This window comes from Canis lupus, chromosome 17 (assembly GCF_003254725.2).
Source record: "Canis lupus dingo isolate Sandy chromosome 17, ASM325472v2, whole genome shotgun sequence".
Taxonomy (NCBI): domain Eukaryota; kingdom Metazoa; phylum Chordata; class Mammalia; order Carnivora; family Canidae; genus Canis; species Canis lupus.
In genome coordinates this window covers 38152157-38168963 of record NC_064259.1, presented here as the reverse complement: position 1 = coordinate 38168963, position 16807 = coordinate 38152157, and the positions used below count along the sequence as shown (strand labels likewise).

At 39.3% G+C, this 16807-nt stretch overlaps 1 long non-coding RNA gene across 1 annotated transcript in view; it reads left to right on the top strand.

Moving 5' to 3' along the window:
* The window catches only part of LOC112664359 (uncharacterized), a 32390-nt gene extending 16937 nt beyond the window's left edge, over positions 1-15453 (top strand). Inside the window, exons 2-3 of the long non-coding RNA XR_007403287.1 lie at positions 4756-4915; positions 15278-15453. This is a non-coding gene — a long non-coding RNA (uncharacterized LOC112664359). The remainder of the gene's footprint in view (positions 1-4755; positions 4916-15277) is intronic.
* The last annotated feature ends 1354 nt before the right edge of the window (positions 15454-16807 follow it).

The window sequence follows — 16807 nt, the reverse complement described above, 5'->3', positions numbered from 1 at the left end:
AAGATGCTCAGGGATCCCTGGGTGGCGCAGCGGTTTGGCGCCTGCCTTTGGCCCAGGGCGCGATCCTGGAGACCCGGGATCGAATCCCACATCGGGCTCCCGGTGCATGGAGCCTGCTTCTCCCTCTGCCTATGTCTCTGCCTCTCTCTCTTTCTCTCTCTGTGACTATCATAAAAAAAAAAAAATTTAAAAGATGCTCAATATCATTAGTCATTAGGGAAACACAAACTAAAGCCACAGTGAGATACCACGTCACATCTGCTAGAATGGCTACGATTAAACAGATGGACAATAATAACTGTTGATAGGATGTGGAGAAACTGGAATCCTCATACATTGCTGTTGGGAATGTAAAATAGTTCAGTCACTTTGAAAATGTCTGGCAGTTTCTCAAAAAGTCGAACAGAGTTACTATATAACCCAAGAACTCCCCTCCTTGATACATATCCGAAAGAATTGAAAATGTGTATCTGCACAAAAAGTTGGACATGAATATTCATAGTCAACCCAGGTGTCCATTAGTTGATGAATGGATAAATAATAAGCATATTCAAACAACAGAATAGTATGTAGCTATAAAAAGGAATTTGGTAAAAAAAAAAAAAAAAAAAGGAATTTGGTACTGATACATGCTATAACATGAATGAACTTTTAAAAAAAGCTAAGTAAAAGAAGCCAAATAAGACCACATATTGTATGATACCGTTTACACAAAGTGCCCAAAATAGGCAAATCCATCATAACAAAAAATAATAGGTTAGTGGTTGCTGGGCTGGAATGAGCAGAGAAGGATGAAACCTTCATTTCTTAGAAAGGGATAAGGCCTTCTTTCTGGGGTGGTGAAAATGTTCTGGAACTCCATAGTGGTGATGGCTGCCCAGCTTTGTGAATACACTAAAAGCCACTGAATGCACACTTTAAAGGAGTGAATTTTTTTTTAAAGATTTTATTTATTTATTCACGAGAGACATAGAAAGAGAGGCAAAGACACAGGCAGAGGGAGAAGCAGGCTCCCTGCAGGGAGCCCAATGCAGGATTTGATCCCAGGACCCCAGATCACAACCTGAGCCAAAGGCAGATGCTCAACCACTGAGCCACCCAGGTGCCCCTTAAGAGGTGAATTTTATGGTATATGAATTATATATTAACTTTATATAACATATGTTTTAAGTCTAAGACATAGTCTTGAACTCTCAAGTAGCTGACAATCCTTAGTGCTTAAATGTGCCTACTTAACACCATCTAATTATCAATACTGTATGCTTTTATTTTTTGAGGTGGCCACAAATCACATTATTTTTGATACATTAATCAACTCACAACCTAAAAAATAAAAATCAGTCTATGGATACATTGTATTAATTTTTAATTATTAAGAATGGAGCATTTTACAATACATTTTTTTCTAAGCGACAAGGAAGACATTAATCATATCAGTGGGCCTGAAGATATCTCCATTTGATGGTCTTGGAAGTGACTCAGACTTAAATATAACAAAAAATCTCTCAAATGAGGTATCTGGGTGGCTCAGTTCATAAAGCATCTGGTTCTTGATCTCAGGATCCTGAGCTCAGACTCTGTGTTGGACTCCTAGTTGGGCATGGAACTTACTAAAGAAAGAAAAAAGAAAGAAAGAAAGAAAGAAAGAAAGAAAGAAAGAAAGAAAGAAAGAAAGAAAGAAAGAAAGAAGAAAGAAAGAAGAAAGAAACAAAGAAAGAAACAAGAAAGAAAGAAAGAAAGAAAGAAAGAAAGAAAGAAAAAGAAAGAAAAGGCTCTTCTGTTTTTATTTGTTCATTCATTCCCAAAACTTTATTGATTATTATCATCTGCTGGGCCTTGGGGAGAGATTGAGTTCCCTTAAGGAGTTTCCCCAAGGAGCTCACTGTGTAAGGTAAGAGGAAAGCCTGAGTACAAACCCCTGTGAGCCTGCCCTAGGAAAGCCATCACAAATCTATGGGTAGGCCCAGCTGTGGGCCATCCCATGGGACAATCTTTTGCACACAAAATTTAAGGGACACATAAAATATATTTAGGGGACCCAGAAGCAGCGTGACATTGGATTGTGTTTCCTGTTCCACCAGCAGCATTTTCTCCAAGTATGTGTTATTACCCCAAATCAGCAACTGGCAGCACCACCTTGATCTCTGCCATCTGTATTACAAATTTTAAATGAATTGTTAACATATAAAAGTCAGGGGGTTTCAAATGAAAATCACAACGTCTAGCTTCTTTTAAAAACCTGGCGGTGCTGGCATACTCTGGAATAGAATTCTCAGGTGGGGTGGCGTAGTGCCCACTCCCACTCACAGGTGCAAAATGGGCAAGGATCTCTCTAACTGGCTGCGATCAATGAGCTGGCTGATGGGCTCAAAGGCCTTATTATACTATTCTCTCTGTTGCTGTTTTTTTTTTTTTAATATTTAAATGTCTATAATAAAAAGTTAAACAAAAATTGGTGGGTATGCATTCTACAACTGGCTACAGTCCCCACCCTACTCTATTGTCATCAGCAGGACTGTCATCACCACTCACCAGGCTTACGCTACTCTTTTCCTTAGAAGTATTAAAAGGAAGCCGAACTCTCTCACACCTCACTTGTCTGCCTCATCTTCCTCATCTGTGCAAGGACCCTGCTGGCATCTGAGGACTGTCTCTGAAAAAAGCCTTAAGCATAGGGCACAGCCTGGTGGCCAATGGCCAGACTTGGCCCAGAAATGTGTTTTTGTTTCGCCCAGAGAATGGTCCCCAGTAAGAGCTCAGTGTCGTGGATGAGCATCACTGGAGCCAATTCACTCCAGTCCTCACCACCTACATTAGTATCTGGCCCAGTAAATGTTTTTGTTCCACACTTTGCCTCTAAAGATATTTGATTTTTAAAATCTAAGACAGGAGGGACAGCGGTTTCCTTCAGGATTTATGCTGGCATGGAGATTGGCACTGCGAATCTTCAAATCTTGACACCCTGTCTGTCCATTAATCCTTCCTGTTGTGAAGATGACCACCCTTTCCATGTAGTGGCTTTTGTGAAAGTCTTCCTGTCTGGGGGAGTTGAAAACAGCTCTTTAGCTTTCCTAATTTTTTAATTAAATGATTAATTCTGTATTATTAACATAATCTCCATCTCCAACTATGCCTAATTGTCCTTAAATGTTCAACATAAGTGGGTAACTCATATTTTTTTTAAGATTTATTTATTTGAGAGAGAGAGAGAGAGAGAGAGAGAGAAAGAAAAACAGTGTGCACAGCAGTGGAAGGGCAGAGGGAGAAGGAGGGAGAGAATCTTAAGGAAGCTTCGCCTTTGGCACAGAGCCTGACATGGGGCTCGATCTCACAAGCCTGAGATCATGACCTGAGCTGAAATCAAGAGTCAGACACTTAACTGACTGAGCCACCCAGGGGGCCCAGAAGCAGGTAATTCATTCTGTGACCAAATATAGTTTACACCCAAAAAAAGCAGGAAGTACATGATTACCTTTTTTTTTTTTTTTTAAGATTTTACTTATTTACCTGAAAGAGAGCACAGAAGGAGAAGAGAAGCAGACTCCCCACCTAGCAGAGACCTCTATGTGGGGCTCCATCCCAGGACCCTCAGACCACAACCTGAACCAAAGGCAGACGCTTAACTGACTGAGCCACCCAGGCACCAGAGTACATGATTACTTTGAAAAATTCACAAGCCTTCTGACAGAGAAAGAAATGCAATCCCAAACAGGTTTAAGACTTTATCTCTATTAAGTAGATTACAAACATTTCAAAGGGTCACATTCTGTGACTATAAGAAAACAGGCACACTTACATATTACTCCTGTAGCTACAAATTGGTTGGATGAGTAACCTGCAAATGTTACAAGAGCTGTGGTCACGTCATTTTATTGGGGAAATAAATTTCCAAGGAAATAACCAAAACCGAAAGGTACAAAACTATTCCCACTAGTGTCATTCTCAAGGTAGAGACACATGTCAACAAACCCTGGCCACAAAAACAAACAATATCCCGAAAACTCTAGCTTCTTAACAAGATAGCAAACTATAAATTCTTCAAATGACAATGATGCCCACTGTGGTCAATAAATAATGAGCCTGTGAGAGAGAAGGGTAAGTGACAAAAACTAAATGAAACGGAGACTAGGTTCACAAGGATTTCATATGAATAAAAAACAAAACATAATCATTGAAAAAGGTCAGAAGTGGGACACCAGGCTGGCTCATCAGTTCAGCATCTGCCTTTGGCTCAGGGCATGATTCTGGGGTCCTGGGATTGAGTCCCACATCAGGGTCCCCACAGGGAGCCTGCTTCTCCCTCTGCCTGTATCTTTGCCTCTCTCTATGTCTCTAATGAATAAATAAACAAAATCTTAAAAAAAAAGAAAAAGAAAAAGAAAAAAGTCAGAAGAGAATAGCAGAGGCTCCAAGGATTTTAAATGGCTTGACGTTCATATGTAGTCCAAAAGAACGATTTCAAAGAGAAAGTTAGAATCTGGTTAGAATTGTAGATGAAAAGGATGTAACACAGTGATAGCGTTGTCATCATGTAGACAAGGGGACGGAAAACAGAATACATGTGGGGAAGAGCAACCCAAAGCATGGAGGTGTGCAGAAGAGTTTGAAGAACACAGCTAGTACCCAAACACCCAGAAGCTAATGGTCACTGTTATTTCTGCAAATGAGGCATCTTAGCTTGTGGATTGAATTTCTCAGGGTGTAAGGTAATGGTTAACTGTTTTCCTCTTTTGCTTTTCATAAATTTGCTAACAGTCTCCAGGAAAGGTGCTGAAGACAAATTTATGAAAGGAAACAGCAAACTTAGCCACTGGTGGGAGAATGCCACAGAGATCTCTCAGAAAACCACAGAGAAGAGGTGACATCTGAAGTGGGCCCTGAAGGATAAGCTGTAATGTGTCAGCAATGGGAAAGGGTGAGTGCAGGAGAGCAAACAGCCTGGGCAAAGGCATGGGAATCTAGTGTTTGACTGGGAAGTGGTCACAGACAGAGAGTGAGTAGGTTTGGAACAACAAGGTTTTATCATAGAAAAATTTGCTAAACACCTACCAACTACTCCCTAAAGTCTCTGACTACTTGCACCCCATAAAGCCAACCAAGGATAAAAACAATATAAACAAATACACCAAAGCTTGAACCATAGCACCCCCTGGCATGTGAAACAACTGCAAATTCTCTTTGATTGTTCTTTGTTTCCATGAGTATGTCTTGTTGGCCCAACCCAGCTATAAACACATTTCTTGGAAAGAGTGAACACTGCCCCAGTAGTTTGTGCAGTGCATAATATACCAACTGTTCCTGCCCATACTGATTATGGTTAGTGTTAAATGTGGAGGTTAAAAAGTTTTCCTGGCTCTGAGATGCTCTTGCTGTAGAGTGTTTGACTGAGTTCTCTGATCAGTCTGCTCCTAAGAAATACAAGGAAACATCCCACTTCTCAGAATGACTTGAAGCTATCCCACCACCTTTTAATAGACTGCTATTGATTATTTAATTTATTAAATAATTTTTTTAACAAGCATTACTTGAGTAATAACCATGGGCCAGGCTCTGTGCCCAAGCAATAGAAAGAATCAAACCAACAACAATGAGAAAGGAAGATGTGATCTTTTCCTTGTGGGGCCTAGAAAATTAAAGTGATAAGAGTCAAATATCTCTCTCCTTTATTTTCTATTTGAAATAATACACAAACCCCCCATAGTCTTTTTAGACTTTTCACTTCAGGCAGTATCTATTCACCACTCTTTCTTATCTACAAAAGGCAGGTAGAGATGTGAATAATCTGTTTCATTAGCAACAGACTACTTACTCAAAAAACAACAAAGCAGGAGATGGAGGCAGTTCATGATCAAATAAACTTGAAAAATGAGTCGAGTCATACTCCATCTTAGAGATTTACCTTCGTGTTCACTAATTAAAGGGTATGTAAAAGAACTTTTCACCTTTAGCTAATTCAGGATTTCCAAAACTTCTCTGGCCATAGAGCCATTTTTTTTTTTAAGGATTTTATTTATTTATTTGAGAGAGAGAGAGAGAGAGAAAGCATAAGCAGGGGGAGCGGTAAAGGGAGAGGGAGAGGGAAAAACAGACTCCCCACTGAGCAAGGAGCCCAATGAAGGGGGCTTGATCTCAGGACCCTGGGATCATGACCTGAGCCAAAGGCAGACACTCAGCTGAGTGATCCATCCAGGTGCCCCAGAACCATTTTCTTTATAGATTTTCTAACATTAAATTTAGGGAATAGTTCTCAGAGTTGTGAGGAAGTCAGAGCCATTCTACATTGGAATCACCTAAAGGTACATTATCAAAATTCTGCAGAGAGGCTTTCAAGGGTTTTAGGTAACACTTTAGATCATTAACACTGTATAGGCAATAGTGAGTTAATGGCCAGCAGAACTGGTAACTGGTCACAGACCTGAGCAGTGCTGAGGATGGGCAGTGTCCCTAGGAGATTTTGGGCTGGGTACAATAGGACAGAATTAGGACTCAAGCACCTAAGTACTGTCCTGGTGTCCCTTTGGATTCAGTGTGATCTGAAGGAAGCCACTTCCTTCCAAGAACCATCTGTGAAGCTTGGGGTTTGGAATTAGACTAGGTTTAATTGTGGAAATGTATGAGGACATTTTATTGGTCAGTGGTCAGGGCTCACTACTGACATGGAGTATGTAAGAAGCTGTGAATGCTAGAGGTCTGTGGTGTGCAGAGTATTTTCTTTCTCACCTTGAATTATCCTGCCTACTGCATGATTTTCTGATGTTTTGGACATTCATATAAGAGGTGAAAACCCTACTACCAATTACCTGAGCCAAGAAGTGCACATAAATGGTTTAACATGCACTGAAGTTTCCAGGAATGCAACTACAATGTGAATCAAGAGAAGATTATACTGTATACAGTCAGAAATTTACCAAGAATGTTACCACCATTTTGGAAAATCACACCACCGATGGTAACAGTACTCATAGGTTTTAATTAAATTGCTAATGTTATATGCCTTGCAGCTGTCACATTCATGTTGACTCTATGGTGCAAGCACCCAGTGACCTCATTATATCATCTAGACCAATGCTACTTGACATGCCCTTGTACTTCTTGATAAGGAACATGCATCAGAGCATATTATCAATATCTCACTTCCTTCATCAAGAAAGTCTTGCCATGAAAAAAAATGTCAGCTAAACTAAATAGTGTGCTTAGTGATATAGTTGATTTTCATTTCTGGTATAAGCTTGATGTCAATGAAGATCAGTAACAGTTTATTTCATGGATGGGATATGATCTTTCCATAGTCATATATATGAGTAAACTTTATTATCAATGCATTTTATTTCAGAAAAGGAAAGGGAACGCAACAAATATTGGTTATAAAAACAGAAAATTCAGTCCAACATATCTGATGATCACTGGGGTCAAATGATTGCCAAGGGCAGCACTGGGCCCTTGCCCAGCACTGGGCTTTTATTTGCCCATAGCACCATCAACTGCCTCACTCAGTTCTCTGAGAACACAACTGAAGGTTTCTCAGTCTTGCATAAAGTGAGTGCTGGTCAACTGCCACTTTGTGACACCCCTTTCAACCAGAGCACAAGCCCTACCTATGTAGAAAGTCTGGAGCACCTGCTAAGGATCTCTGTGGTCTTTTCAGACTTTTAAAAAACTTATTTTTGTGTCTTTCAAGTTTTGCAACTCTGCCTTTGGCCCATCTGAATGGTTGCCCAAGTCACAGAAAGAATTGGCACTGTTCTATTAGGGGAAAAATTCAATGCGTTCTCTCCTGCAAAACAAGGACAATTACCTCCTTCACTGCTCTATCCCCTAAATGTGTACTAGATGGTTGATGAGAGCAAAATTTCTTTGCTCCAGTCAATGCAGTTCAGTCCCACAGGGGTTAAAGCTGGCTTCTTGTCTCTGCTGGGGAACCAAGCAGGATGGGGCTCCTCCTGTAATGGGCGCAGATGCTGCCATGCTTTGTTGATTACAGTCTCCCACACCAAGGAAGCTTTGACTAGGTTTGACATAATCAGCTCACAGCCTCTGCCTGCACTCTTTCACAAACAGGCCATTTTCACATCTTTTTCATGGAATCCGACAAGCGGAAAAATAATTAATGTTACCTCAGCCCAACAATGACCCTGGCTCTGATTCAAAAAGAAGGCATGTTGCATAAACTGCCCTTTAATTGAGGGTTGGGGGCAGACCCCACATACTCCTGTATCGGTTCTGCCTCCCTGGCCAAGACTGATTAAGCCTTTCCTAAGATTGAGGATCCATGGTCACTGAGTACTACTCAGTTTCAGGTTCAAAGAGTTTCTGTGAAAGCATTCTGTTCATGGTATTTAGCAAGCACAGACTTGTTATGCCTGTCAGAGAATTCCAGAAGGTACTGCTGGTTGTTCCCATTTTATTGATAAAGACAAAGTGACTTGCTCTTTGCGGAAGGTCCAAAATTAGAAACCGCAACTATTTTTCAGTATGTTTCTTTCCTTTGTTTTGAAAAAGAAAATACAAATGTACTTTAGTTATAGAAGTCTACATGGTCATTTACACAGTTGTGAATGGTACAGCCATTCGAGTGGCAAAATGGTGCGGCCCCTTTGGTACCTAATCTGACAGCTCCTCAAATGCTTAGCAATTCCACACCTAGGAATTCTCCTAAGAGAACTGAAAACATATGTCCATAAAAAATCTCATACATGAACGTTCATAGCAGCCTTATCCATAGCAGCTGGAAAGCGGAAACAATCCAAATGTCTCTCAACTGATAAATGGAAAAACAAAAGTGGTATATATAACCATACAATAGAATATTATTTGGTATTAAAAAGGAATGAAATAGATAATGTAATATGAATGAATCTTGAAAACATTATGCGAAGAAGTCAGTCACAGACAACACTTACTACATGACTCCATTGATATGAAATGCCCAGAATGGGCAAATATAGAGAGATAGAAAATAAATAAGTGATTGCTTAGGGCTGGGGAGAATGCGGGGCTTGGGACTAGATAACTAAGGGGTGCAGAGTTTCTTTCTGAGGTGATAAAAATACATTCTAAAATTGTGATGTTGCTTGTGAAACTCTATAAATATACTAAAACGCATTGAATTGCACACTTTTTTCAAAAAGTGTGTACTTTGCTAATCTGATTCCAGAAAAATGATTGTCAAATTGTGGGCCAAGGAACCTGGTGATTCTCAAGATCTTTTCGGGATGTCTATTATATATATTGTGTTTTATTTTCCATGCAATGATTTTTGAAAATAAAGAAGAACCCCCTTTTGCATATATAAATTTTCTTCATAGTAGTGTTAAACTAACAGGCTTCAAGTCCTAAAATAACCAAAAATAATTTTATAGGCAATCTTATTTTCTCTCATGTCAGAATGGCCAGTTTGTGAAAGGTTTCTGGATGGATCTTGCATGTAAATACCATCTAGTTTCTTCTACTCTTATGAACCTAATTGCTTTTTCTACTGACATTGAAGTTGCTCACTGTTTTTTCCCTTCCATATTTTCTTACTTTACAGTAAGGGTGGGTTGGTTGTTTTTGTTTTGTTTTGTTTTTTGTTTTTGTTTTTGTTTTTTTAGCATATTCTGATAAAATCTTTATTAAAGAACTTGAACCATATTCTCCTAGGACAGGATCAAAGGATATTTGAGGTACATTCTATAGTGTCATTCTCCAAAGATCCTCCCTGTCAACACTAAACATTTCCTCCAGGAAAATGTCCAGAATGGATCTTTCTTTCTCTTTCTTTCTTTCTTCTTTCTTTCTTTCTTTCTTTCTTTCTTTCTTTCTTTCTTTCTTTCTTTCTTCTTTCTTTCTTTCTTTCTTTTTTGATTTTTCTTTATATATTCAGCAACATAGTACCAGTGCAACAGATTGAATGCGGAAGCAGATGTGAGAATCGAGCTATTTTTTATCAAGCCATGAAAAAGATTTTCAAACACATAGAAAGAAAAAAAAACTATACGGTCACTGTAGAAAATTTGGAAAAATCCGGAAAAGGAGAAGACAGACAATAAATATCTTTAGTGATCTGACCAACTTCAGATTACTGCTGTTAGCATTTTGGCACATTTCCATTTGGTCTTTTCTCTGACACTTCGAGTTCAGAAGTCTTTTTTCTGATACTTTGAGTTCTAAGTCTTGTGAAGTGGTGAAGCTCTAGAAAACAGAGTGAGCCTCTTTCCCTCCATTGTCCTTGGTTCTCTCCAAAGTAAAGTGGCTAATACCCACCTTGCCAGGGGTTGGGTGACAGGAAATCCTGAGTATACTCCGTCAAAGCCATTTTACTTACTGATTACAAAAGTAGTATGTGGTCAATATAAAAAAAATACCATGTGTGTTTGTTTGCGTGTGTGTGTGTGTGTGTGTGTGTGTGTATGCTTGCACACATGCACATGTCTGTGTATCATGAATATATAAAGCAGAAAACAATGAGCTGGGATACTGGGTCAAGGTGGCAGATGAGAACACACGTCTTAAAGTCTCTAACACAAGTCCCTTAAAACAACAGAAAAATGATTTAAATAGAGAATAAACTTATCATAGCAAATGAGAAGAGATGTCACTAGCAGACTGGCAATCATGACAAATTCCAAGAAGACAGAATGAAGAAAGGAAACAGATGAATAAGAACAAATAAATGAGAGACTCCAAACATACTCACACAAAACTGCAAGTGAGGAAAAACAAATTCACAGATATACCAAACTCCAGGTCAAATAGTGAAGATTCACAATCTCATTTTTGCGATGCCTAGATCCAAAAGCTCTCAAAACAAAAAGTGTTTTTTTTTTTTCTCCTAAGTTTGGTACAAACTCGTTTGTAGCAAAACCTGGCCAGAAATGAAATGAAGCTATTATTAGACTTTATCCATCTAGTTTTGTGTGAATATTCATTTATTTCTTTGCAAAAAAAATATTAATGTACCTGATTATAGGGTACTGTACCAGATACTGCTAGGAGTGTTATGAAATATTCAGTAAGTACAATGAACTACGTTTTTGAAATCCAAAAAATTCAGAATTCCAAAACATGACTGGGATCCTAGGGATCTGAATAAACAGTGTGAATTTGTTTCTGTATCAGAAGAGGTCCTAGGGAGAAAGTAACAATTGGTTTCCTATCAACAGGAGAATAAATAAGTAAGTTGGAGTATATTCCAGTACAAGTAAAGACATACAGATTGGAAAGGAAGAAATAAACTGTCTTTATTTTCAGAGAACATGACTGTCTAGAAAATTCCAAAGAATCTAAAAAAAAAAAAAAAAACCCACAAAACATTAAAATAAAAACCACCAAAATTGTGTAGAATTCGTGAGTTCAGCAAATCCTCAGGATTTAAAGGCAACACTTGAAAAGCAATCATGCTAACAGTGCTATCAGTGAACAATGGGAAACAAATTAAAGCACAATAATGTAGCCAATTTATATGCTAAAAACCACAAAATGCTGAAAAAGTAAAAAAACAAAACAAACAAAAAAAACCTGAATTGATGGAGACACACACTGTGCTCATTAATTGAAAGACCCAACGTAGTAAAAATGGCAATTAATCTATTGAAGTCCCAGCAAGATTCTTTGTAGATATAAGCAAACTAATACTGAAATTTATATGGAAAGACAAAGAAACTAGAATACCCAAAATAATTTTGAAAAAGATTAAAGTGGACGAATCACACTACCTGCTTTTGAGACTTATTTATACAGCTACAGTAATTAAGACAATACAGTGTTGGCAGAAGAATAGACGCTTAGGTCATAGAACAGAGTATAGTCTAGAAATAGACAATATTTTGTGAACTGATTTTTGACAAAGGTGCAAAAGCAAGTAAATGGAGGAAGGATAATCTCTGTAGCAAATGGTGTTGAAAATACTGGATATTCATAGAACCTTGTCCTAAATCTCAAAACTTAGACAAAAATTAGCTCAAAATAGATCGTAGACCTAAATGCCAAACTTAAAACCATACGACTTTTAGAAGAAAACAGGAGAACATCTTCATTCTCTGGGGTCAGGTGAAGAGTTTCAAGACATGTCTCTATGACTCTGTTTATACAATATTCTTGAAGTGATAGAATGGCAGTGATGGAAAAGACTATGGTTGCTAGAGTTGTAGCAATATCCTGGTCATGCTGATGGCTACTATAATCTAAATCCACACAGAATAAAATTTCATATAACTGTTTATGCACACACAAGAGAATGCATATAAAATTGGTGAGATCTAAATAAGGTCTGTATCTGGGTTTATTTTATAATACTAAATTTAACTTGCAGGCTTTGATGATAAACATCACTTATGTAAAATATTATCCCTGGGGGAAGCTAAGTCAATGGTACACTGGAGCTCTCTCCACCTTCTTCGAAATCTGAAGAAGCCTTTTAAATTTTAAATTTTAATATAAAGTTATTAAAAGAAAAGGAATGAAATGATCATTGAAAAACTTCAGAAAGTTATTAACTAAGGAGAGATGCAAGAAAATGGAATAGATAAGAAATATAAAAATAAAATTAATAAATAAAGAAATATAAAATAGATGTAGGTTACTAGTTATTTTGTAGTTCTGGGTTCACAGGTGTATTTGTGGCTATTTGTTGTCTTGCAATGCTTTCTACAGATGTAGGTATGGGTATGGGTATAAGTATTGATAGACATTGATAGAGATACTGATAGATGTAGATGTAGATGTGAAAACAGGGGGACGCCTGGATGGCTAAGCGGTTGAATGTCTGTCTTTGGCTCAGGACGTGATCCCGGGGTTCTGGGATCGAGTCCCACATCAGGCTCCCTGTGAGGGGCCTGCTTCTCCCTCTGCCTATGTCTCTGCCTCTCTGTCTCTCATGAATAAATAAATAAAATCTTTATTAAAAAAAAAAAGAGATATGAAAACAAGGAGAGGCAGAGATCTTACACATAAACTTCCCTGTCCATCAAGACAATATTTTAAGAGTTGATGAAGAAAAAGAATTTAAATAGAAAGTTCTAAAAGTTTATACAATAGGAACCCAGTCAGATTTAAAGAAAAAAAAAAAAAAGAGCTCTGTTTATATATTCACATGTATGTGTTTAAATGCACAAGAAAAAGCAGAGAATATAGATCCAAAGATTACCAAAGACTCTGGTGACAGAAATGGTATGGTACATAGGGTAAGGGGAAGTACAGGAGCAGAGAAAATGGAGATTTTCCCCTTTTCCTCTTTATATTTTGTATTTATATTTTGTCCCCAAGAAAAGTGGGTTTCATCATACCACTACCATCATCATGTGTTCTTTCTGAAGTAGACACTGTTTCCACATATGCATGTGCCTTCCTGCCCACAATGCTTCTGCTAAAACCATTGCCTATGGAGTTATAGAGCGCCTTGTTCACCTGTATTCACACATTACTACTTCTGACCAAGGGATTTTTTATTTTATAGCAAATGAGGACAGCAATGGGCTTATGAACATAGAATTCACTTATCATGCTCCCAATTGTTCAAAGAAAGCTTCATAGAATAATTGATGGCCTTTTGAGGACTCAGTTGTGTCATCAACTGGGAGAGCTAGGGCAACGTGTGCTCTAAATCAGTGATTCCCCATGCTGCTGTTCTCCCACTCTCAGGATTCACAGGCTGAGGGCACCTGGGTGGCTCAATGGTTGAGCATCTGCCTTCAGCTCAGGTCATGATCCCAGGGTCATGGGATAGAGTCCAGCATCAGGCTCCCCGCAGGGAGCCTACTTCTCCCTTTGCCTATGTCTCTGCCTCTCTCTGTGTGTCTCTCATGAACAAATAATTAAAATCTTAAAAAAAAAAAAAAAAAAGGATTCACAGGCTCAGGGTATCCAGGAGTGGAAATGGCAGGGGCTCCTCTCACTATGATCCCTCATGAGCCATAGGCAGCATTCTCCTCCCCACCTCCATGACTTTGAGCTCCGCTGGTCCAGAGCTCTTAGTCCTCAAGGAGGAGTTCCACAGGAGACACAAAAGTGGAAGTTGGGACTGCCACCTGGCCATGGCAGCTCTTCACTCCAGTGATCAACAAGCGAAGAGGTCACTGTACTGTTTGGGGTGACTGATCCTGACTCTCAGGAGAAAATCAGGCTGCATCTACACAGTGGAGGTCAGGAGGAGTATGTGTGGAATGTGGGGGCTGCCCTGGGGCTGTGATAAAATTCAATGGAAAATGACAGCAGCCCAGATCAGGCAGGACTGCTATTGGACCAGGCCCTTCAGAGAGAATGGATCAGGTCACCCAAGCAGGCAAGGAACCTGGACCAGCCAAGATGCCCAGCAAGGGCAGAAGGAATATGGCATGAGCAGTGGATAAACTGGCCCACAACCTGGCAAAAGACTAAAAGCAGCTGAACTAGCTGCTGGCCCCAATGCTACCAAGTTTTTCTGGCCACGGAGAAAAATAAAATCCACTAGCACAGTGGTTCTCAAATTCTGGTGTGGATCTGAATCACTGGGTGAAGCTTTTTAGAAATGCTCGGTCTAGAGTCCTCCACTAGGTTTCCTGCTCAAAACCCTCGAGATGTGGTCAGGACATCTCATATTTAGTTCTCAAGACAATTCTAATACACAATCAAGGCCAAGACCATTGTATTGGGAGGCAGGTACTTGGGGAACATTCATGCATGGCCACTTTGTTCCTCAGTTGTCCAATATAATTATTCATTTTATATTCCAAATGAGTGACACCCTTGGACCATAGCTCCAGAGATGATAGGAAGTACGACGCTCCAAAGTCCTTCTTTAGTGTAAAAATCCTTACAATAAAGGCTGTCTCCTTAAAAACAAAAAACAAAAAACAAAAAACAAAGTCTTGAAACTCAGAATCTTCCCAAGTCAGTTCTTGGGTATTTTGCTTCAATTCATTAAATGGAAAAATTTTTTAATTAAATAGAAATACTACCCCTAGTAAAGGTACTTTTTTATCTTGCTTATGATAGTCAAGCCTTAAATAGACATTAAATTGTCTTCTGATCTGGAGACTCCATGAGACAATAAGAAATCTCTGCTGTGGATGTGCAGATTGAGATGTGATTAAGAAGGATGCAGTCAGCCCTCGTGGCCCAGCGGTTTAGCGCCGCCTTCGGCCCAGGGTGTGATCCTGGAGACCCGGGATCAAGTCCCACGTAGGGCACCCTGCATGGAGCCTGCTTTTCCCTCTGCCTGTGTCTGCCTCTCTCTGTGTGTCTGTCATGAATAAATAAATAAAATTAAATTTAAAAAAAGAAGGATGCATGAGGAGATCTATTCTTTGTGCTCAATTGCTAGCTCCAAGAATCCTGATGCCACGACTTTGTATCCTATCAACGCCCGGAAGGACGAGACCTCATTCCCCGAAGCAAGAGGCTGAGTTTCTCTCCTGAAAGGTGGAATCATTTCTAGCACCCGTAGCTGCTGAAAAGGTCCTGTTCCTTTGCTCAAATATACCATTACTCCTAAAGTCAGTGGGATGTTTTATTCACGTCATTCTTCAAATAGTGGTAATAAATTTGTGATATTCATGATCAACTCCTTGCTGACCACTGATGGCCTTTTAAAGATGCAAGTTTTGTTAGGGCTGCTTTCCAGGGGGTTCAGTCTTCACTTGCCTAAGACTCTCCACTGTGTCTTCCCATCTCTGGAAACATTCCACCATTTAATCAAAAGAACTTATACTATTCCCTAGGGCCTGACTCCACCATCCAAGGTGACTGGCCACTTGGCTGATAAGTCAACCCTATATATGTGGTTGTAGGTGGTAAATCAATAGCAATGATATAATATACAAAGCACAAAGCTTCCTATGACATTAGCACCCCGTGATGTGGGTGGAATTGTCTCTATTTTAAAGATGAGGAAATTGAAATCAAACACCCACAAAATTCAAAAGCAGAAAAGACAGGGTTAGAACCAAGGCCTGCCTGCTCCTTCGTTCACTCATCCGAGTGTCCCCGGTAAGATGCTCATCTCTAGCTCAAACTCCCCCAGGACCACCACCACCACATGCCTCATATCAGATGTCTCTGGAAAATACAGTCTTTTCTGTTTTGTTTTATTAACTAAAGTCCATACTTTATTCAGATTTTTTTTTTTTTTTTTTTTTTTTTTTTAGTTTTTACCTAATACTGTTTTAAGGAAAATACAATCTTAAGTCATTGTTTGCCTAATTTGGCTAATGATAAGAATTTATCTGTAGACCCTATTAAAAATACAGCCTCTGGGGCACCTGGGTGGCTCAGTCAGTTAAGCATCTGACTTCAGCTCAAGTTATGATCCCAGGGATTTGAGCCCTGAGTCAGGCTCCCTGCTCAGTGGGGAGTCTACTTCTTCCTCTCCCTTTGTCCCTCCCCCTGCTTGTGATTTCTTTCTCTCTCTCTCTCAAAAAAATATCACCTTAAAAAAAAAAAAAAATACAGCCTCTGAAATCCCAGCCCAGACCACTGAATTTGAGTCTTTAGCACAGAGGTCAGGAAAGCTGCATTTTTAATCGAGCATCCCCATTTGTGAATGATCATCATACTCAGAGAGATTTCTACCAGCTTGAGAGTTAGGTGAAGTAAAATTATTGGGGGTGGTGGTGAGGGTCTTTAGTTAAAAAACCCCATCCCATACAATTCTCCAGGGAACACTCTGGAAGTCAACAGGGGAAATAAGAGCATGGGGTGCATGTCTCCCACCCTGAAGTTTGATCTTGGCTAAAGTTCCATAAATAACTAAATAACTATCTTTTCTTTGAATAAGAATTGTAGAGTCATGCCACTTGACTCTTTGTCACTTTGTATCCTGACTCCTCAACTTCTAAACTTTGTGAGCTTGGAC